The following is a 24,475-nucleotide window of genomic DNA, read 5'->3' as shown; positions in this document are numbered from 1 at the left end:
GGTGATGGCACTAGGGTTAATGCAAGACCCAACTGTGACATAATCCTCTCTGGAAAAACCTTCCTTCCCTGACAGAGATAACGTCTTTCTTTTCTCCTTTTTCTTTCTCTTCCTCCTCTTCCACTTTCTCCTCCTCCTCTTTCGGTTTTTTCTTTCTTTGGTTTCCAAGTGGAACATTTGTGTGTGTGTGAAAGGCCTAATACACCTTGAATTCCAAGCTCATGTCTCAGAGAGAATTGAAAAGTTGCTCAAAAGGAGAGTCCAAGAAGACACCTGTAGCTTTGAGAAAACATGAGCAGGGTTGGGTGCTCCCAACAGGAGATTGTCCATCAGAAACTAACACTAGTTTGAGTAACTACAAACCAACTAAGACAGCTACCTGGCCACTTTGAGGTCCTCATGCTAGGGAACCAACAAGCAAAGGCGGAGCTCTCTATACTGGACAAGTGATTGAACCTGACTATTAAGAGGAAACTGAGTCCCTACTATGTGCTAAGAACAGGAAAGGGTATATGTGGAATATAGGCAATCCTGGGGATATCTCTTAGGAACACTCTGCCCTGTGATAAAAATGAATGGAAAACTATAAGTCAGTGAAGACAGGACTACCAGTAGATTTAGGATTTGAGTCATTCCACCCAACATGGAATACTAGCTGTGGGGCTTCCTGAGGGCAAAGAAAATATAGAAAAGATCATGGAAGGAAGTATAATTACCTGCTATGATGATTTGACCAGTTGCAGAAACTACGACTATTGTAGTTATGAGCATTTCTTCTTTTCTTTCATGTATTTGTGTGGATCTATATTTATACGGGTTTAAACATACAACACACATATATGTTCTTTTCATATATTATTCTTTTTCTTTTTCCTCTTCTCCCATTCATTTACTATGACATATAAGATGTGATAAAAGTGGTAAGCCTTACCTCTTGGTATTTAAGTTACAGGATATTAAAGGGAGAGTATGATTCAGCTACTTGTAATAGTGAAAGTGAACGTAACCCAAAGATGAATAAAGTATGTCCTCTCTTGGACAGGGTTAGCCTATTTCCACTTGTGTAAAGGACGGGTGCATCATGTTAGGAGAAAGTATGATTTCGCCATTGTCGTTTATTTGGAGGTTAAATAGAGAATAACAACAAAAGAGAGAGATACGCTAAGTTAATAGAAGTTGCACTGTTCTACAGGCTTCCTAAGGGCAGATCATCCCATTGTCAACTTGGTGAAGCTAGAAAATTTCCCCAAATTCCCTTCTCTTCCTCTCCCTAATCTTCATGGTTCCCGGTTAGAGTTGGCCAAAGGAGGAACTTGTTCAAGATTTTGAAGGTAGAAGTAAATCAGTGGCCATTACTCTTGGCAGATACACAATACGTGTCCAGATACGGTTGTAGAGAAACACAGAGTTCCTCAGTCTTCTTTGCTCTGTGTCCAGTTTGTATTCTAGATTGCTAACCTGCTGACCAATTTTCAGCTCTGAGCTCAGTACAAAGGCATCAGCTTCCGTAGGCTCCTCGAAGAGCCCCCCTTTGCTGTCCACTGCAAAGGCTGGATGAACTTGACTTCTCATAGCATCCTGTAAGTGCTAACTGTTCACCTGGATCTGTGCTTCAGGAGATCAATAGCTCTTTCTTTGAAACTCTTATTCCTCTTTCAATAACTTCAGTTTCCCAGTTTCTTCTCTCACACTTGTGAAAGGTCTAATTCCCATAATAAACCCTTTACTCCCATAATATTCACTGTTACTGTGCCTCTCTGATGGAACCCTGACTGATACAACCTACAACCTAACAGGAATTACAGAAGATACTTCCATGAAAACAGTCATCTCCTAAGGGGATGTAGTGAGGTTCTGAGGTGAGCAGCGGGAAACAATAGGTGTTAGATACGAGATCGCACAAACCAGCGACAGTCAATCAGGCCAAGAAAAGATAGCTAAAAATAGACTGAATCCTTCAAATCCTCCTTTGAAAAAATAATATTTCTTAATTTCAGAAAAGATTTCAATTACTGTTTATCTCCCACCTTCTCACTGGCATCTTTTATAGATATTTTTTTTTAAATGCCAATAGTGCCCAGCATAGGTTAGACAGAGACATAATTCCAGGGTGAAGCTGTGGACTCCCAAGCCAGGCATCTTGGAATTGTACCCAAAGGACACACATAAATGGTAGGTGAACTCAGGGCCACCTGCATCTGAGGACTTTCTCTGTCCATTCTCATCACAGCACTTGAAGGTGGTGCTCAGATTCTACCTTGGTCTAGATCCCAGCCTATTTCATTGTAGTTCCGGAGCTCTGACATTCTCCTTCATTTCTGGACATTTTTCAATTCTCTAGTAAAGTGTTACCAACCTTTCGGCGGCATATTCTACTGATCAGATTCAAAAGACATGGGTTCCACATAATAGAACCAAAAAGCTAAAACTTTCTTTAGCAAAGGACTTTATAGGTTTCCAAGCATTCCATGACCATATCGATCATTTATTTTAAGTGTTCAGGATGTAAATGTTGTAACAGGGACATGGGGAATATGTTATACTGCTCTGGCTTTTAACATAAGGAAATAGAAATAGAAATTCTATGTATAGCTGGAAACAGTCTTGAGCATGTGGCATATAAATAGTCTCGGGCATAAGGCTGAGACGTAAATCAGCCTTGTAATTAGTGTCATACGTGCAGACGGATACAGAGTTCAAGACGCAATTAATTATGAGTAATTTTTCTGACATAGAAGCCTGCATCATACTGTATCCAACTCATTGTTTCAACCCCCTGGTGTTACACATTCCACTTTTGAAAACCCTGGTTCGTGGAAGGTTTCTCATCCCCTAAGGGGGCCTCTGAGCCAGGTGGGATGGAGGACAGACAGAAGCAGATGCATCCCAAGCACCTGAAAGTATGTTTATGATTTCACTTGGGGGGAATTCATCTCTTGGAGCTCTTTGATCACAGGCAACAGGAACAAACTTTGTCCAAAGCAAAGAGGAATTTGGAGGAAGAATGGGAAGCAGTTCTGATGATACAAGGTAAAGCTGGAGCCGTGGAGGGGGCGGGTCGAAGGGGCCAACACTAACAGGCAATCTCTTCAGAAAGCTACTTGCTTGAACTGCAGTCAGCGCTAGTCTTGAGTCACTCTGCTCAAGACTCAGCTTCAAGGAGAAGGGACCATCAGTTCTGCTTAAGTTTCAGGCTACCCTGGCCAGAAGCAAGTGGTTGTCAGACCCTTGAAGACTACGCATTGGGAGAGGAATGGTTTCTCATAGAAAAATCAGGATGTTCTTACCAGATAGTGAGGTCATAGCGTTATGAAAAGATGGGTCTCATGGTATCGGTCCACTGACATTCTGTACAGGGGAAAAGATAGGGTGGCCCGAGGACAAACTCCTCTCAGTGCTATGCTTCCCTCTCCTCTTTCCCTATTCAGTATCCCTGGGTTTGGGGGGGTTACCCAGATCCAGATGGTATTTGTATTTCCAAGAGCCCCAGCCAGTCAATGTCTGATATATGTCACATGAAGAAAGTTATGAAAGGAAAGCCAAATGACAATTGGGACAAAATTTTCCAGACAGCTCTCTGTATCTAGATCCCAGTTACAAGGAGTCTGAAAAGTTTCATTATCTAGGCAGAGAAATCCCCCAGAAGAGTTTTCTAAGGCTGTTGAATTTCTTTGCTGCCCAACAAATGCTCAGTTCTCAATCCCAAATCCCTTTCCTCCGGTCAAATGCATCTTTTGGCCCCAATCCGGACTCCCATTTAGATAGCTCCTAATATCTGGAAAAGCCTCACAGCAAAGCCAATGAGTCAGTTTTCTGAGTCTCCTCAAATCCCCAGAGATTTCCCTCCAGAAGCTTCCACCAATGCCCTGAGGATGTATAAATATGTCTGAACATCTAGTTAAGTGTACGCTCTGGGAGTATTTGTACATAGATTCATTTATCTGCCTTTGTCCTGTCTCCCGTTTGAGATCAGAAGAGTCCCAAGGAGAAGGTCACATCTGGTTCGTTCTTTTGCCTCTCCCCACGGTGTCTCGCAGAGTGTATGCTTGATCAGTGCTAGTAACTAACTCACATAAAGAATGTGGCGGAAATGCAACATGTTAGGAGACACAGAATTGGGTTCTAGCACCAGTTTTACGGTTCGCTAGCTGAGTGACCACGGGCAAGCCATTGAACCTCACCGAGCCGCCATCCTCTCCTCTTTGCCAAGGTGGCCACAATCCATTCCAGATTTATGGCAGAGGGCTATTGCATGCTCAAATGAGGGAGCCGATATGCAAGTGGCTTATAATCTCAGCTATGGACATGCCGCGTAGTTATTAGTTTGCCCTGGCACGCTAGAGACCATTTGAATGAAAACCAGAGAAGTTCAGCCAGCCCTGGAGATGCTGGTACTCCAGTTCTTCCTGGACAGTGTCTCGTGTTTATGCCTTTTGGGGAACATTCAAGCTAGGAGACCACAGAGCAGAGGCCCTGCTGTTTTATTTCGAGCACAGCAACAAGCACATTAAAAACAAGGCCTGCTGAACACCGGCGGCGATGAAATACTTTATCAGAGGACATGAAGGAGTCAGGCTCTTCCTTTCTCAGCAGTATTTCTCTAATGTCTCTTTTTCCATCTGTCTCTACCATGAAGACCCTTGTTCACACCCAAGCTGTTTCCTGCCTGGATCCCTGCCACCTCCTACTGCCTGACTTTCTATCTCTTGCCTCCTGACCTGCTTCAGTGCCAGACAGTCCAGGATGCCCCTTCTCAATTCAACTTGGAGTGGCTTCTGGGTTTCTATCCATCCTGCCTTTTCTGTTGAGAGGAATAGAGATCTTTAAAATTGCCTTTCATATCACTCCAGTGTTTCCTGTTATCCTTTCTTCCCCGATTATGAATTCTGTTTGCTTTTCTTCCTAAAATTGCCTGCTCAGAGCAAAAGCTCAAAGAGCTTTACCTCCTGTCTTGGTCTTTTCTTTTTGTGGGTTTAATATAAATCAGTTTTTCTGTCTCTGGAAACTAAAAGCAATGTATAACCCAAACCCCAGCATTGCAAGATGGTTCTGAAGTCTCGGTAGAAAGTCCTAGGAGATTAACATGAAAAGGAACTCCTATCTTGCAAACATTTGCTGGGGAACCCGCCATTCTGTAATCACCCCAGTGCTGAGTGCTCTGATCTCTTGGTCAAAAACTATGCAGGAGTTTTGCTCCCAGCTTTTCTCCTAAACCTGGACCCAAATTCCTTTCTTTAGAAGCATCTGGTCTCCTCATTTAACTTGGCCAAGCACAGCTTGACAAGTCTCCCCCACTGTGATGGCACAAAAGGAAGAAAAGGAGACCTGAAATCAGCCTGATACAGCCTCAGACTTCAATTCCATGCTATTTAAGGTGAAGTAAACCATCAAAGTGATATATTAGGGAACTCTGTGCAGCAAAGCCATGTTCATTCAAAACTAAAGGCAGGGAAGAAGTGGATTTAGAATAAATAGTTCTGGTGCTTTGGGAAGAAATGACTGGAAATTCTATCCTGCTGTGCCTTTCCTTCAAAATAATAATGGCCAACAGTATTTGTGTTCTTCAGAGTCAACGGAGTGCTTTTACAAATGGGGGGCATCAAAGAACAGCATAGTATTAATTTATATTTGACTCTTTCTATTTTCAAAATCCTTTTGGACTGGACACCTCAGTTCATCCTCTCCTGAATTTTAGAAGGTGGATAAAGTGAGCTTTATTCAATCAATCATTCACCTCCCGTTTATTGGATACCGATCGTATGCCTGGCACTACTCTAGGTCCTGGAGACAGAAGCCCTTGAGTAAAGCAGATGAAGCCCTGAGCTCATGGAGCTTCTGTTCTAATAGGGGAAAAAGACAATAAGCAAATGTGGACAAATATAGACTATATCAGATGGAATCAGGTGGGGATCAAAGCAGGACATAAAAATAAAGCAAGGTAAGGGACCAGCAAGGCATAGGGGCATTCTGTCGGGTGGTTTCTGATGGAATGATACTTGAGCCAGGGACGTAAGGAACTGAGGACTGAGATGAGCAGATGCCTGAGGGAACAGAGGGCTCAGAGGAAACATTTAGGCAGGAATGTGCTTGGCTTGTTAGAAAACTAGCAGGGAGGCCAGCATGGCTGAAGCAGAGTGAGCGAGGCAGAGAGAGGTAGGAAATGAGGTCAGAGAGATGTGAGAGACAAGACATGTAAAGTCCTGTCGGACATTGCAAAGGCTTGGGCTTCCAGCCTGAGTTGAGTGGGAAGTTTGTCCACAATTTTAAGCAGAGTAACATCGTCCTATTTACAGTACAAAAGGGTTACACGGGCAGAGACTGTGTGCTGTCCCCCAGTACCCATTCTGTCTTACTTGCATAATAATGGAAAACCCAAACTTTTAGCTGGACTCAGGGCATCCCAGAATAAAGACTGTATTTCCCAGCTTCTCCTGCAAGTAGGTATTACCACATGACTAAGTCTGGCCAATAGGTAATAAGTGGAAATACTGTGTGATGCTTCAAAAGATCATGCCTAAAAGATAGGCAGTTTGTACCTTTTCACCTTTTCCTTCTCTGCTCCGTCCTTCATTCTCTGCCGAGAATGCAGATGTGATGTGATGATTGGAGCTCTAACTGCCACATGAGGGTCACGTCTGTAGTCTGTAGATGGCATAGTGGTGAATTGGAAGCTTAAGTCCCCAAGGACTTTCTGAAATAGATCCATATCTGCCCACACAGGCTGCCTCCACATATTTGTTTCTGTTTCTGGCAGCACAACCCAGGCTTAATTGCTACACTCTTTCTGGCCACTGTGTTAGAAATAGACTATAAGGGGGGACAACAGGAAAAACAAAACAATATACAACAACAACAACACAACAGGGATCATCTCTATTTCATGAATGAGAACACTGAGGCTCGAAGAAGTTAAGTGAAGGCTATTAGGATTGTGCTTAAAGGGTTGGCTTTTAAAAATCAGCAAACCTGTCTATGTAAATCCCGCCTCCAGCATTTTCTAGCCTGTAACCTTGAGCAAGTTCCTTAGCCTCTCTAGGCTTTGATTTCCTCATCTGTCGTATAGGGATGATAACAACACCTATCTCAGATTATTACTGTGATTATTAAGTAAAACAAAGTATTTTATTTTGTTGGACTCCTCACCTGTTAGTTCCCTGTCCCTCTTTCTCTCATTTCTACCTTTCCACACCTCTGTCTATGCCCAGGAAAGAGCAATCCTTCCAAGGTTAGGATGCGTCACACACAATTAAGAGGAATTATTTTTGGTAGTAAGTAAGGAAGAGAGAGAGAGAGAGAGAGAGGAGAAAGGAAGCCTTTGCACATGAATGGATATGATCGACTTTCAAGGACTCAGAGGCTCTCAGTTCACAGGAGAAAAACATCAGGAGAGGCTCTGGATGTGCTGAAAGATCTAAGGAAACAAAGCCAAAGGTTCAGCCTTCAGCCTGGGACGTTTTCAGTGCTCCAAGCTATTCCCTTTCTGACTCCCTTCTTTTCTCTCCCCTTCTCCATCGCCTCTTCGCTTTCCTCTTCCAAAATAAAAATAGGAATAGTGAAAAATTTGGTAAATCATCTTGTTCTCCAGCTGTTTTTCCTTGAAGTGCCTGAACGTTTCAGTGGCCTGGCAGGATGTTTTGAGACTGTGTGGAGAGCACTCTGTGTGTGTGTGTTTTGTTCATCTGAGTACTGGGCTTGGCAATGCAAAGCGGCCCATACATGTTTCCTTTTTGGTAGCGGATTCTTTTCCTAATTATGTTTTGCTCAGGCTAATATTAAAAGGAATTGGCTTCCTCTGACAACAGTAAGTGTAATAATAACAGGAAATGGCCCAGAATCACACAATAGTAAAAATAGAGCTGGAAGAGAAGCAACAAGACTCTTGAGAACATTTTTGCTGCCAATCTTTTCCATTTCATCTCATCCCATCCCATCCAACCCCATCCCATTCCATCCATCTATCCGTCCATTAAATGCTTGGAAAATTATGAAATGGTTCAGAAGACTATGTTTATAACTGGTAAAACTAATGGGGAGCCTGAAAAATTCAACTTTCTTCTATATCAAATACCAAAAATTAGATATAAGATACACATGTCAGTCTCTCTGTAAAGAATGACCTGTATAATGACTAATGTAACTCTTTTGTAAGAAAGGTTGTGTCAAAATAATACACTTCCACTAATTATATTCCACATTGAAGGCTCTGATAAGTCCTGTAGAAAAGCAACCTGGCTAAATTTGTCTAACCTAGTGAGGCCCAAATGTTTTTGACTATGAAACTAATTTTTCCTTTTTCCAATGACTACTTATAAATTTTGGAACCAGGACTACAGAATGCAAACCTTTCAAGGTGTTACGTAGTTCTCAAGGGAATGATCTACTTGTGTTCTGAATGCTGCCTCCTGGACATTTAGCCTTAATACAGTGTTCTTTAATTTTGTTAGCTGGTTGTTTAGGCCTCCATAAAGAGGCTATTCTCTTAACAATAGTATATTCTGTTCATCAATATACTTAATGCCACCAGAAATTTAGAAGGTAAAATGCCTTCATAAGCTGATAACCATCGCCTTGACTTTATCTGGCCAGGTATACATTCAGGAGGAGGGAAAGACAGTATCTATGTGCCAAAGCACTTTATTTTCCTCCCTTCCCTGCACAGAAAGTTCTTGGTCTCATTTCTACCACAGGATGGACTCTCAGGCCAGTTCACTTCACACCAAACACAGCCCCTTTCTGTTAAAGAGAGAGATAAGAACCAGTAACAATCACTTCACTTCCCTATATCTGGGGAATGGAGCATCCATTGTAAATCCACCAACGACTGTCAGGGTAAATGGATGGATGAAGAGCCTAACCTGTATGTATGGTAAATGAGGTGACAGGAGACAAGGCCTAGGTCAGAGTTCAGGGAAAGCCAGTCTGAGCATGCTCAGTTGGCCCAGGTTTATTCAGTAGACTCGGTACACAGCAAGCAACAATCAGTGAGCATGTTTGATGAATGACAATTGCCAAATGGAATCACACACAGTACCAAAGCCCAGCTAAGCCCAAAAAGGGTCAGCCTGTGGACACAAAGGCTTTTTATTAGGTGAGACATCTGCTCCAATCTCTGTTGCCAATTAGGTCGTCATTAGATTCAGCCAACACTTATTGATAGCAGAGATGCCATTGAGAGGAGACATTAACACCTTTACCACTCACTGTAAATCAGGGGCTGCTGTGGTCCTCTGAGAGCCTCTGCAAAACACCTCCCTCTGGCTTTTCCAGCTAGTGCTTCTCCCACTGCTGGAATGACGCACACTCTGAGTGACGGTCTAAATACCCAGGCCCGTGGGATCAGTGACAACTTCCAGGGCAAAGGGAATGAGCTCCATGGGAAGTTTTATAACAAAATGTTTATGTACTTTTCAAAATAATACACACGTAGTAGAAAATCTAGAATACTACAGATCATCAAGGGAAGGGAATAAAGATCACCTGGAATGAACTAATTCTAATATATCTTCTTCTACCCTTTTTTCTCTGCATTTGCTATTTATTTGTACAGAGTTGAAATGATGCCGTTCCTGGTATAAAAGCCTTTCTGTCATTCCATTCCAGCGACACTGGCCCCCTTGAGACCTTCCAGACCTGCCAGGCATGTTTGTACCCCAGGGCCTTTGCACTTGCTGTTCTCCATGGATTGTTCTTCCTCGGGATTCTCCAATGACTAGCTTCTTCTCCTTCAGTTCAGTAAGCAAATGTCATCTCCTTCTAGAGGACTTCTTGACCACACCAGCTGAAATAATTTTTTCCCTTTGTCATTCTTCTATTCCCTTGCTCTGCTTTATTTTCCTTAAATGCACTACACTACCTGATATCATATTATGCCATTGTTGGTTCATTATGAATGATTTAGGCTTCACTGAAAGTTAAGCTCCAAGAAGGCAGATGTTTTGTTTTATTCACCACTGAATCCCTGTAAGTTAGAACAGTGTCTGGCCTGTTACAGGTTCTTAATAAATATTCAACGCAAATGAGTAAATAAATATTTTTTGCAACTTGCATTTTCCCCCTTTAACAATATCGTACAGAGCCTTCAGGGTCACTAAACATTCTTCAGAAAACCATTTTTTAAAACGACATCACATTCTACACTGTGACTATATTATGGGCTTAATCAATCTCCTATGATTTGAACATTTAGGTTAAGTGGTCCTCCCATACCCTCCCCCCACTTCTAAACACATGTAGTGCATTGAAAGTATTTAAATGATTTATCTATGATGGGAAAAATTTTACCCTGAAAACTTAGTTGGAAGCTTGAACTGGTGGAAACAGTCATCAGTAAGCTCTCGAGGAGAAGGTGAGAAAACTGAGGATGGGTCCTTATCAGCAGTCTTGGTGGTGAGTGACATGACAGTCACCTCACATGTTGTTTTATACAAGTACTTAAAGCTACAGAGAAGAAGAAAGAACACAGAGTACATGGGTATTGTGGGCTGAATTATGTCATGTTGAAGCCTTAATCCCCAGTACCTCAGAATGTGATTGCATTTGGAGAGAGGGTTTTTAAGAGGTAATTAGTATAAGCTCTGATCCAATCTGACTGGTGTCCTTATAAGAAGAGGAAATTTGGACACAAAAGGGAACAGCAGGGATAAACACAGAGGGAAGACCATGTGAAGGCGCCGTGAGAAAGCCGCCAGCCATCTGCACACCAAGGAGAGAGGCCTCAGACGAAACTAAACCTGTTGATACCTTGAGCTTGGACTTCTAGCTTGTCGAAATGTGAGAAAATAAAATACATTTCTGTTGGCTAAGCCACTCGGGCTGTGGTATTTTGTTATGGCAACCCTGGAAAATTTATACAATAGAAAAGTACAATGCTGTTAAGATGCCCCTGAAAAAGCATTTGAGGCTTCCTAAATATACTTTTTTTTTTGTCTATTGAAGGTCAAAATTTTCAATGCAAACGTTTCTAAAATCAAAATAGAAGTCATTCAGCGCATATGAACCAACAGTCCCACATTTACTTTGATGCAACTTTTTCTTAAGTGGTTCATCTTAAAAAATTAAACAACAAAAATTAACGTTTAGTCTGAAAGTCATCAATGTGATGTCAAAGGTCTGGTAGTTTCTGGGCCCCTTAAAGGCATATTTTATTTCCCTTGCTCTGTATCCACCCATTTAGTCCTTAGTTAATTAATGTGAGTAGTATTTAGTAAGCTTATAGTGTGGGCCAATTCCTGGGGACACCCAGTGAATAAGACAGAGGTCCCCTGGACAATGTGGAACTTAACTCTATTGAGGGAAAGAGTTAAAATAATAGGCAATTACAACATGACACCTCCTACTGACAGAGGGAGGCTTAGTCTCCTAAGTCAGGAGCCAGCAAACTTTTTCTATAAAGGACCCGAAAGTCAATAGTTTCAGTTTTGGGGGTCACGTGGTCTCTATCTCAGTACTCAACTCTGCCATTAGAGAATGAAAACAGCCCTAGATATTATTTAAACAATGAGCATAGCTGTGTTCCAAAAACTGTATGCAGGCCAGATTTGGCCCAGGGCTGTAGTTTGCTGACACTTAACCTATGTCCTACCCTGGACAATGGCTTGACCATCTTTCCAGGCCAACACAGAATATCTTCATATAAATGTCCTGTCATGTGAGGTGTGTCCAGTCAAGTATGGATAAGTACTTGGGCTTTGCAGCATATGAAAGACAACAAATGATGCTGCAAGATCTGTCTGAGATCCGTTAATACACAGAACAGGAAGTCATATATCTCAGCTGGTTCTGCTGAAATACGAGGTCAGGTCACCTGAGCTTATGGTGCAGTCCCTCCCCTCCCCCAACTCTTCGGAACACGGAACACCACCCTTTTATACAATTGAAGCCAGCAATGCCTGGCAGCTGTAACTAATGTTTTGTGCTGAGCTGACCGCCTCTGAGTATAACTGTCCTCCATTAGAGTTTATTCATGCTTCCTATCCAAGTTTCCAAAGCCTTCACTCTCAAAACAGTGCTTCTCAGAAACCAGGGTTTGTGGCCTAAACCGCCTGTACCACACCCTGAGGTAAAACTTCCAGGCTACATTAAAACATGGGTGTGCACAATTTCCAGAGGTTTCTCTGGAGAGTTTATCCACCTGTATATAGCCATGGCATAAGGCCTTCAATCTTTTAATTATATGTTCTCTGAAACCCTAACATTTCAGTATAAAAAAGAGCAAAGTTCAGAATTACTGGGAGCTGGGCCATAATCATGAGTGAACCTATGAACATCATTCCACATAAAAAAAAAAAAGTTGCCAGACTATAAGCATAGACAAGGTGTAAAACATAGAGGACCATGGCTCTTGATTCATGTATTCAACAAACCTGTATTCATTGCTCGCTATGGGCCAGGCACCATTCCAGGTGCTGGATGAGACCAAAATCCCTGCCCTTATAGAGACTGCCGTCTAGATCCAGAAAAGCTTCCTAGTAAAGGAGACATTTGAGCTGGAAGCGGTCTTTATATTGCACAACTCCAGGGGCCGCCATTCACGTCACCATCTATGTCAATGGCACTTCCTAGAGTTGTGAAATGGACAGTGTGTGGAGTCTTACATGGTGATTGAAACTCGAATCTTGAAAGACTAGGATTTTCATAAGCACAGAAGCTGAAGGATGACAGTCCCAGTAGAGGGCAATAGTATGTGCAAAGGTATCGAAAATCATTTATTTAGTGCCCAGTGTTTACCTGACTCTACGCCTTGGGGCTATTAGGAGGTGAATTCTTGTGACCTGTATTATAAAAATGCACCACTCCTTCAGTCATAGAATTTTAAAAATAGTTATTGAGCACTTTCCGTGATTCAGGTTCTGCTATAAAACGTGGAGATGTAGCAGTGAACAAATTGGAAATGGTGCCCAACCTCATAATTCACAGTGCAGTGGGAAAGACATGTTAAATAATTACAAAAATGGGCATTCCTACTGTAAAGAACCAGGTCTTAAGAGCATATATAACATGGGGTAACGTACCTAATTTGGGTGGTTTGGAGACTTTTGTGATGAGAGAGGGTGGAAGAAAGGGGATAAAAGCATGAGAGAGGGAATAGATTTGGATTATTTGAGAAATCCGACATCCACAGCCAAAACAAATCAGGAGCATCTTTAAGGAAAGTGGGCAGCTCTCCGCACCCCCCAAAAATGCACCATCTTTTGTTAATCCCAGGTACTACGTCTCCATGGGAATGAGTCAGGGGGAAAGTTGACTTCAGTGTGCATTCTGCAGAGAGACAGCCTTCTTTCTCTAAATGACAGTATGGTCATCATTATGAGAATTACTGAGTATTAAGGGAACAGAGTCTGGCTTCTCTTGGAAATGTCCAGGCAGAGGAATCCCACAGACAACCTCTGTAAGGAGGGGAAGAGTGGTCCATTGATAAACTTGGGAGTTGGAAAGAGGATGCAATGTGTTAATGCAGAAATTATGGACTGGGCTGATTTCTGAGGTCAGACTTCCCTGAAGATATCTGACATATGATCCAGAAGCCAGCAGATGCACCACATAATAGACATCTGGTCAAATTAACCTCAAAGGACAACGTCCCTCAGGAGGGTTAGGGAAGATGTTCTACAGTCAACACAAACACAGCAACAGTGGGATCAGAGGAGAATTCCAAACATCTTGGACTAGTTCTCAAACTCCAGCATATACCAGAATCACCAGGAGGGCTTGTGGAAACAGGTGGCTAAGCCCCACCCTCAGAGTTCGCGAATCAGGAAGTCTGGGGGTGGAGGCAGAGAATTTGCTTGTCTTCCAACTTCCCAGGTGGTGCTGATACTGCTGGACCATATTTTCATTACCACTGTCCCCGCACATATTGTGGGGGTTTTCAGGATCTGGCCCCAAGTCTCTTGTTCACACTTCTTTGCCATAGTTGGGTTACCATGGTGCCCTTGACCATCCCAGAAAGTGAGATTTTCTTTCACATGCTGAGAACATAAATGAGGTCTTCTCTACATATCTGTTTAGTCTGTTCCCTCCACCCTTTATTCCTCATTTGTGGAATGAAATCCTTCAAAGAATGGCTTAAATATTGCTTTCTCCATCAAACTTTACCCTTATCTCTAAACTTCTGTAAAAATAACTTTTTAAATTCATCTAGTATTCTGTGCACTAATCTCTGGGGTAGATTGTGATCTCTCTAAAGATAGGAACCTTGTTGTTTAGGCATTCATTCAATGAGCATGTATGAATTACCAGTTGGGTTCATGTGCCTGGGCCCAGCTGTGAGCTGAGGCTGTAATGGTGAAAGATAGAAGCTCCACAATTCCCAGGAGCTTATTTCATTGGGAGAAATTCAAATAAACTGGAACCACCATACAGAGGGATCAGTACAAAAGGTTGGTTATGGAAGTCCTTGGCAAAGACACCGACATAGCGTTGGCTGGTTCAGGAAGGACTTTCCAGAAGAAATGATTCCTTTCTGACATGTGAAGGATGGATGGGATTTAATGACAAATGGTATAGGAAGAGAAAAGTAGGGAAGGGAAAGGGTGACTCAGGCCAGAGATGAGAGAGGAGGTCTGGCTGAAGAGTCAATCTGAGGAAAGGAGTGCCTCCAAGAGGTGGAGCTGGAGAAAAGCTGGGGATGGTTTTTGAAATCCTTAAATACTGTGGGTAGCAGTTTTGATTCAATTAGGAGCTAGAAACCATATGGTAGGTTAAACAGAGGAAGTTTTAAGCCATAAATTGATAACTGACATGTCATGATGTCAAAGCATTTTTAATGAACTACCACTTTCTCTTCTTAATTCATGCCCAAGATGGAAAAGCAGTGCTTTCTACAAATCATTACTTTTTTATTTTAATTTTCTATGGAGCCTACTACATACACAGCAACAATAAAAACACCACCACCACACCTAGCCTTGAGTTTGGAGCATATTTTCCACCTAAAGCCATGTTCCAGATTCAGGACTGGGCACGGAGTGCCTGGGAGTTCCTCAAGCCAAGCCTCAGGGAAATTCATCCAACATTCCCAATTGCAATGAATCCCCAAATCTAAAAAAGGCAATTTGTGCAGTGCCCATTATGGTTTTCTTATGGAAGTTTCTGTACAGCTGTGGTTAGGGTCCTCCCAGTGTTTATGAAGGGATGAATCACAGAAAACAAGTGAGCGTGCATTATTCCAGAACACTGACCATACAATACATTTATGTGCAATACCTAACACCCTTCATAGTAAACACATGAAATTTAGACATATGTATTTGTATAAAAAGGTTTTTTGCAATGGTAAATAATCTTTCATTGTGTATGTTCTAAAGCCTTAAAAACAAAACAAACAAAGAAACAAACAAAAAACCCTGAAATCAACTCTATTCTACCCCTTTATAATACTTGATTCGGTTACAATAGGAATCTAGTGATGAACAAATGGGATCAGAGACTTCAGACAAATAGTTCAGTTCACTTATCTGGCTGAGAAGGAAGGTAAGAAGAAGGTTAGGAGTAGGGGGAATAAGCCATAAAATGCCTACGGTAAGAATTATTAAAATTTTTGTAGGACCTTTGGGTGTTTGAAAGACGACTTCTGACAACACTTTCCTTTTGCACTTTTGATCCTCCTCCAGCCTACTAATTGCTCCCCTCATTCTCCTGTCTGGCACTTAGTCCCTAAATGTGGTCTTCCTGAAGGTTCCAGCTTCCATCTGATTCAACACTCTCCCCTCTGTATGCTGTCAAACCCATTGATGGCTTCAACTACCAAATGTGAATTCCCAGCTTTGAACACCAGTCCCATATTTTCAGCTGCCTGTTTATTGTAGCTGAGTTATTCTGTCCAGTCCTTTACTTCCTCTCAGTTAAAGAATAATAATATATCCATGTCTGTTGCCATGTAATTATGCAGGACATCCCATAGAGTGGGTAGAATACATTTCCCCACCACTTTGATGTTAGGCTTTGCCACGTGAATTGTTTTGGCCAATGGAATGTTAGTGGTTGTGAAACAAGGAGAAGTTTTATGAGCCTGCTTGACTTGGATGGCTGCTCGTGCCTCTGTTATCACTAGGAGAGGAATATAGCTTATGTGGTTGCTGGTCCCAGGATGAGACATCTGGAGAAGACCTGAACGTAACCTGCAGCCTGGGGCCCGGTGGGGCCAGAGGGAGAGATTACACAGGTACATGAGAGAACTTTTGGGGGTGACAGATATGTTCATTATCTTGATTGTGGTGATTTTTTCATGAATAAATTCATACATCAAGACTTACTAAATTTTAAATGTTTGCAGTTTATTGTATGTCAGTTATACTTCAATAACTATTCAAAATATAGTCTTGTTTTTTAAATGAGCAACTATTACATAAAAGTTCAAAATGAATAAGATTTTGTCATATTAATGACAGATTCATTTGTAACTGTTCTTCATGTGAGGTAAGTTTCACATACAGTTGGGTTCTTTTTATTTCTTTACTTACAAAATTACAGTATTCTAAATAAATGGACTTATTGTACCTATTGTCTTTGAGAGTTACCCATAATATATTTTTGAGTAATAAAAAGCAAGTTGCAGAGTAAAATGTATGGTAAGATGTCATCATTTTGTTAACAAAAAGAATGAGAAGGAAGAGAACAGATGTGTGTTTATTCATATATTAATTTACATGTTTAAGCTTAGAGGAAGACGGTTGGAGCTGGTGGCAAGCATTCAGTAGTTTGGGATATCTAGTCGATAAGGGTATCTTATCCAAATGCTGGAAATTGCCTTTTTCAACTTGGGAGATATTTATTAGTCAGTGAATTCCTAATGCACCCATTTTGTTACTTTCTGCTCTTGAAAGTATTTCTTCATGGTATGTTGAAGCATTTGAATGTGGTTTTAAAATATGACCAATAATGTATCATCAATGATTATCTTCAACAAGTGAAGAACATCATCAAATACTGGGAATGACTTAAATTCCCAGCGATGGAAGAGTTTATACCAGTTTGGTTTTCTTAAGTAATCCTGCGATGCTATCTAATCCTTGACAGTAAAGGTCAGGGCATTTTGGAACCAATATGGAGAATATATATATCATTGAGCCATGTTTGGAAATGATGTTTTCCAAAGGGTATTTTAGTGTCGTGGAAAAATATTGCTTTTTCTCATCTTTCATTTGAAAAAAATTATAATTGCACATTGCCCCTCAAGAGCCAGCAAATGCTAGTGCCCAAAAGCAGACTGTTACTATACTCGCTGCTCAGTTGATAACAAAGAACAAGACTCATTAGACAACTTATATTCATTAGACATGGTTTGCTTGGATTTGGAATTTTCACCACTTTTTTTCAACCCTGACTCAAGAGCAGGTGGCATAGCATCAGGATCACCTTGTTGCACAACTTTGAGAGGTAATAGTGCCATTGTCTTCCTAGAGCATAATGTCAGTACTGTTTCTTGGAGTTCTTTCTGCTGGTTCTCTTTGAATCAAGTGGTGTGTGAAATGGCACTGGGTGCGAGCTCTTTTATTTGCTGGGTAATGTCATCACCGCTGATTCCACTGATTCCAGCCACCTTTTGTAGCCTGCACGTGAATCACAAAATAACTGTTAACTGCATGGAAAATGTCTTCTCCTCAGGTGGGGACTTAAGCAATTAAATGGAGCAAGATGTTATATTTTGCACTTGCCCCTCACATGTGTCCTGCATAAAAGCTAAGAGCTATTCAGACTCTGCATATCAATACTCATCCATCAATAAATAATAGCAATTTCTCTCTGTTGTGCACCACCCCAAATAGGAAATCCAGAAGTATCATTGGATGAGGGGACCTTGCCAAAGCCTCATCCTGATTGCTTCCAGGGCATAATATTTTTTTATGAGGCCAGTCTTAATAATGGTCTCGGCCACAGGGTGGCTAAGTTGTTTTGCTTCAGGGGATATGAATTTGGATGATTCTTAAAGAGTTTTGGTCTCTTCACTTCCTTAACTAATTCACTAATTTTGTACTGGAAAACATTATTTTGTTCTTTTTCTGGGGATACTCAAGTAATACCATTAGGCTTTGTTTAGAAATTAAGTGAAAGTATTGTTAGCTTTATGTTTCTACTCTATAAAATTTCAAAACAGATAACACCCTGGGTATTAGAGAGTAATATGATCTAGCTGTCAGATATTCATTCATTCATTTTGAAAGTCAGGATCCTCTAGGTATAATTTGTTTATGGTAAAATGTACTCTCAGACATTAATTTTTATTCTTCTGGTGAATACATTTGGGGGAAATGTCACATCAGCATACATAGTCACTTGTCCCAACACAGACATATTGACACTTACACTTGAGTCCTTTTTCTTGTTTATAATATTATTTTGAGTGGTAGTAACTACATACCTATTGTCATCACTAATATTATGCTCAGCAAATCACTTTTGAGCCACCAATCTATGTATGGGAATTGTAGATACAACACCACAAAATAATGATGGAAAATGAGAGTTCGACAAATATAAACAGTAACGTGTAAATGAGGTGAAAACACACTAGTTAAGTGAACATGAGCAAAACAACCTTGAAAAACATAAGAGAATCTCTGTGAAAACTACGGTTATTTTTACATTTCAAATTTGTGAAAAAATATGAATAAATTTAGGTTATTATATTTGTCTTGGAAACTACCAATTCACTTTTAACTGCCAGCAAGACCGCACTTAAAGACGTGTAGCCATAAAATGTCCAACATCGTGCTAAATGAATGAATGAATACATGAACTAAACCAAATGATTTGGAGAAACAAGTTGCCAGGTTAATTCATGCCATATTCCCAATGAATAAAGACAATCTTTCTCTATCGAAGGCTACGAATTTTAGATCCAAATGGAAGAGGCCATTCCAAACTAACAAAAGGGCCAACACATACCAGTAGAGAACTACCAACAAAAATACAAATGTGGGACATGAGAAAATCCTTATTCTGAGTTTACCATTTAGGCAGATTTTAAGAAACTCTGCTGGATCATTCTTAAAGATAGAGTAAAATAGCAAAAAGCATGGCTACTCAGGCAGGAATCTATGCTCCTTCTTAACATTAAGTGACTGATGACAGACCCTGTGATTTATCTACACCGGACCACAAAATTTAGATGGATTTTTTTGAGCAATGATGTAGAATCCTTTCAAATGTATGAACTCCCATTTGTGGACTATCAGGTTTGTTCCATGTCTCTGAGTTTTTTCTTTTAATCTGATTACAGTTTGCAAAACACTGATTTACACTTCTTTATTAGCAACACTCACTGCCTGTGACTACTTGGGGGAGACAATGGCAAATATAGATATTTATACCTAATTTCACAATCTAGGGTGTTCTATCTGACTTGGATTTCAATATCGCCACTCTGCAAGATTCAACCTCAACACGAGTGAGAGGGTTACTTTTGTTTCATCACCAAAAGTCATTTTCTTTAGCTTGCCCTTGAAGCAGCTTCCTGGTCCTTAGCCTTGAATTTAGAAGGTTCAGATTGGCATCGTTCTGGAATGACTTGCCCTACAAATACTGGGAAATTGGATTCACTGTGCTAAAACAAATCGAGGCTTATTTATCTGACATAAGAAGAAGTCAACAGGTAGGTGGTAACTGAAGTTGGTTCAGTGGGTTCACATTGCTGGGGTTGACTGCCTGGTGATTCTCTTGGCCTCAAGGTTACAACTTGGCGGTTGCACCTCCAGACAAATATCATGTTCAATAATGGATCAAAGTGGACAGGAAAGGGGGGAATGCCAGCTATACTTGTCACTTTTTTTTTTTTTAAAGAAATCAAGAGCTTTTCCAAGTCCCCATCCCCCCCCTCCCGCCTGCCGGCTTGAAGCCTCTTTCTGCGTCTAACTCTTTGCCCCAGATTGTGTCATATGGCCAGCCTTGATGCAAAGAATGCTGGGAAACAATGTGCTTAACTTTCAAGTCTCTTAGGAGAGAAGGGTTGGGAGAATGGATGTTTATAGAGTCAAATTACCATGTCTACCATGTGGCTACCACCATTATGCTATTTTAAGAAAAGAAGAAAGGAAAGGAAAGGAAAGGGATGGGACGGGACGGGACGGGAAGGGAAGGGAAGGGAAGGGAAGGGAAGGGAAGGGAAGGGAAGGGAAGGAAAGGAAAGGAAAGGAAAGGAAAGGAAAGGAAAGGAGGAAAAGATGGGCTGAAATTTAGTCCCAGCTCTGCCACTTCCTAGCTGTGGGAAAGGTAGGACTTTCAGAAAGTTATTTAATGCATCTATGCCTCCATTTTCTCATCTATGAAATGGACATAGTAATAAGAACTATCCTATAGAGAAGCTGGGAAAATAATGAAGGGAACCAACACTTTGCCACTGTGAAGCTGTTTTGGGGGATATTGATTTTAAGCTGTTTATTAAGAAATAAGCTTCAGAAAGAACTTTTGGTCCTCCACCCCCTTTCCTGCTCAAGAGAGTCAGTCACAACCCTGCTTCAGGAAGGAAATCTTAGAATGCTGCCTTAGCCTAATCTGAATTAAGTGTGGTAAATAAGAGGACATCGGGCAGGGGCCTGTTAGCTAGTTACCCTGTGTCCCATTGTTTCTGAGTTGCCCAGCAAAAACTGTCCATATATGCCGTATGTTTTGCTATTCCTCAGCTACCTCTAACTCGCCCATTCTCACTTCTGAAATCTCATACCACTTCCCCCTTTCTCCTTTGTCCCAAAATGTCTTATGTACCCAGGGTTGCCTCACTGCCTTTGGAATTTCCATGCTTATGGGAATTTCCCATGCACATGAATTAAAATTTTTATTTTCTCTTGTTAATCTGTCTTTGTTAACTTGATTTTTAGACCAGCTAGAAGAGCTCAGAATGTGGAGGAAAAGTATGCATTTTTTTAGCCCCCACAGTAAACTATGATTTATGCCAAGAACTAAGCCCTTGTACATGGTAATCGCTCAAGGCCACTACCACACCCCACTGTTATTATTACCACCACTACTAATTAATAATAATAATAACATAATAACCATCATTTTTACTATACGTGAAAATATTTCCACTTAGATGAGGCACTCTACAAACAACAAAATTTATAGAATTTTATAAATGCCCTTCCTTCTATCTCTTCTCTTTTAATCATCTGATGACAGGATGTTATTGCAAACATTTGAAAAATTGCCTTGGGATTTCATTCATTCACTTGATCAACAATGACTTATTAAACACCTGCCATATGCCAGGCACTCTGCTGAAAACTGAGGCTATGGTGGTGACCCAAAATAGACAGTGTCCCTGTCCACATAACATGTACTATCTAATTGGTGAGATAGCCATTAAAAAAATAAGCATAAACATGAAAGCATAATGAAAACCTTGGTCATGCTAAACACTGGGGTTTTTCTCTTTTAAGAACATTAGTGCTTTTGAAAAGGCCAGAAGTTGAATAATTTTCAGACATATGTGAAAGACCCTCTGAAAATCCAAAACAACTTGAAACTATTTGCCTGCGTTTGTATCAAGGGCATTTTGAAAATTAATTCCTGTACCTTGTTAGGAATGTATTTCTTTGTATGAGAACTCTATTTCCTGCGATTGAAAATTAATGTAAGATGTTGGCTGCCCTGGAATGGAACAACCGACTGTATGAAATCATTCTGTGGTTTGATACTTCATTATTAGCCAAAGGAGTCTCCACTCCCTCCCCTGCCCCCAACCTTATGCCACTGCAAATAGCAATTAGTTCAAGTAGAAAAGATTACAGCCAGGTGCACTGTTTGAAGTCTCAGGGTTTTTTCCCCCCTCTTTTAGTTGTGGTGGGGGTGGGAGTGTGGGGGGTGTCAGGGAGGAGAAACCTCTTTTGTTAAGTATTTGCAGTCTGTGGGCATCCTGGTAATTCAACAGGCATCTGTGGAATCTTAGGGCATTGGGACCTTTTGTGTTTAACCATCAAGCTCTAATCTCAAGGGCATTTGCTGTGGGTTGAAATGAGAGTTGTGAGGCTTATTCACTGATGTGCAAAATGACATGATCCTCTTAAGAGTTAGAATGAGTTTCATTAGATGAAAGGCAAGGACACAGTTGAGCTTAACATTTTATAAAGGAATTGAATCTAAGAGATATTTATTAGAAATTGAATTGTCTTTTTATAAATAAGTAAGATGTGACAGATAAAATCCAGATAATGTATGTTTACATGATGGCCCTTTTATATTCCCCAAAAAGCAGAACAAATACCTGTAATTTTTTCCTTTCTGAGTTTTTCTTTTTCCCCTGAGAGTTCTTTAGAATTCGTGGCATAAAAATTTATATTAGTTTGAAACTTAGAATTGAATTAAAAGAAACATGTTGAGTGGTATTAGAGAGGTTCCCCTGGGGTTCTAAAATTCTCCCAGGGTATTATTTGTTATATTGGTCCCCCAACGTCCCAAGGCAGGACAGAGTGACAAGTGCTGAATCCTGAGCACAGAATGAAAAGTGGTCAGTAGCCTCGCAGAGCTAACCTGGGAGCTTCAGTCTCTTTATTCATTAAATAATGAAAACATTAGCAGCCGTGCCTTGGTCTCTGAGCATCATGTGGATGAAACAAGACAAAGAAAGCGTTGGCATTTCTCTAAAGGAAAACTCCTACTGCACAGATGCCAGGAGAGCAATAGAACATCCCCTCTGCTTGAGCCACATATCACCTTTGAAACCAAGGGTCCTTGTGACTTTGATTAAATTTAGTTTTAAATCCTCGCTCTAGAAAGTCTCTCTCTCTCTCTCTCTCTCTCTCTCTCTCTCTCTCTCTCTCTCTTTCCCCCCTCCCCTCCCCCTCCTCTCTATCCCTCAGAGATCCAGCCTTTCCTCCTGATACTCAGCAACTCCCGAGGCAGCAGAAGACAGTAGCCCCTATCTGACTAGTGTCACACAGTCTGGACTGCTGGCAAGCTAAAGAACTAGGTTTCAGTTCCTAAGCCCTAAAGGTGGAATGACCTCCTGGCTACTTTCCCATGACACTGGACAAAGGAACTCTGGGAATGACCTCAGCACTGTCTCAAGACCTGAAGAGACAGTTCATTATCCTTACTTCACCTACAACTAATCAGCTCCCAACGTGACCTTGAACCCCTAACCCATGGTGTCTCGTGATTTTGCCCCATGTAACCTGTAATCTACACATCATTGGGGAGCTAGGTCTTTGAGCACTAGCTCACCTGTGTCTCAGGCTTGGTGCCATTTCCTTAAATAAACCTCTGCTTTCTTTGCTGCAAACTCCTGTTTGTGTCTCCATTGACTTTGATCCATGGAGGCAAAGTGAACCCCTTGAGTTTGGCAACTCTGGGCTAAACTCCTTAGGGACAAGGTCTTGCTGGTTTCTTGCCCAACCATAAATCTTGATCCCATGAAAAATGCTTAAAAGAAGGTAGAAAAGAAGAATGATCTCAAGAAATGTTTGGAAGGGTATAAAATCCACAACTCACAAATTGGTGAAAAAGCATGAATTCACTCAAAACAGAGCGTTGTTCTCACATGAGAGCAGGATCTGGAGCCAGACCATCCATGTATTCAAACCCAGTTCTGCCACTTAAATGTCCTCATCTGTAAACTGGGGACAGTGATACCTCACAGGAGTATTGTGAAGGTTAATTGAAATATTCTCTGTAAAACACTTGACCTCATTAGGAATAGGTCTAGCTACTTGCAACAGAAAATCCAAAATAAGAACAGCTTAACCACAGGAGGATTCATTTCCACACGTAAAAGATGTCTGGAGAAGCCACCTTCAGCTAAGGGGCTGCTCCCGTGAAGGCACAGGGAGCTAGGAGCCTGCTATCTTTGGCTCTGGCAACTTAGACAGACGCCATCTTCAAAGTAATCTCATGGTGCAAAATGGTTCTATTACAAGTGTCAGGAATGGGGAAAAAGGCTTTCCTCAAATGTCTTTCCACCTTCTAAAAGGCTCTTCTGGAAGTCTTTCCCAACATCTTTGTTCTAGATCATTGGCTAGAACCAGGTCCCAGGCCACACCCAAACCAAGGGAGACTGGGAAATGTAGCCTCACATGTCCTTACCTCAATAAAATAGGTGCTCTTTTAGTAAGGAAACCTGTTAGTAAGAACTTGGGAATTAGTAGGCAACTGACAGTCTCTGCCATAGAACCTGGGGCAAAGCAAGGGGCCAGTTAAAGTTAGTGCCTATTGTTGTTGCTGTTCTTAGAGTTATATCAATAAAGTGGGTCTTCACAATGCACTCCTATTCTTCCGTATGAACAAGAAAATAATATAGCTGATTTCAGACAGCCACATGTGCCTCTGCATGAGTATTGCCCTGCTGAAGTTGTTAGTGGCAGAATATCGATCAACTGTTTTGCAGCTGCTTAAAATACATAAGTAAATAAGTAAATAAATAAATAAATAAATAAATAAATAAATAAAAGCTGTTCCCATCTTTAAAGCGGGATATTATTCAATTAGTACACAAACATTTATTTGGCACCTAAGCCCTATGCCAAGTGATAGGGATAGAAGAACA

At 41.1% G+C, this 24,475-nt stretch overlaps 1 long non-coding RNA gene across 1 annotated transcript in view; it reads right to left on the bottom strand.

Annotated features, from left to right (window-relative positions):
• The window catches only part of LOC109445814 (uncharacterized), a 58,962-nt gene that overhangs the window by 12,045 nt on the left and 22,442 nt on the right, over positions 1-24,475 (bottom strand). The gene's annotated exons all lie outside the window — the stretch shown is intronic.

The sequence above is a fragment of the Rhinolophus sinicus genome, linkage group LG02 (assembly GCF_036562045.2).
Source record: "Rhinolophus sinicus isolate RSC01 linkage group LG02, ASM3656204v1, whole genome shotgun sequence".
Lineage (NCBI taxonomy): Eukaryota > Metazoa > Chordata > Mammalia > Chiroptera > Rhinolophidae > Rhinolophus > Rhinolophus sinicus.
Note: the sequence above shows the minus strand (reverse complement) of the source record. Positions and strands in the feature narration are given on the sequence as shown.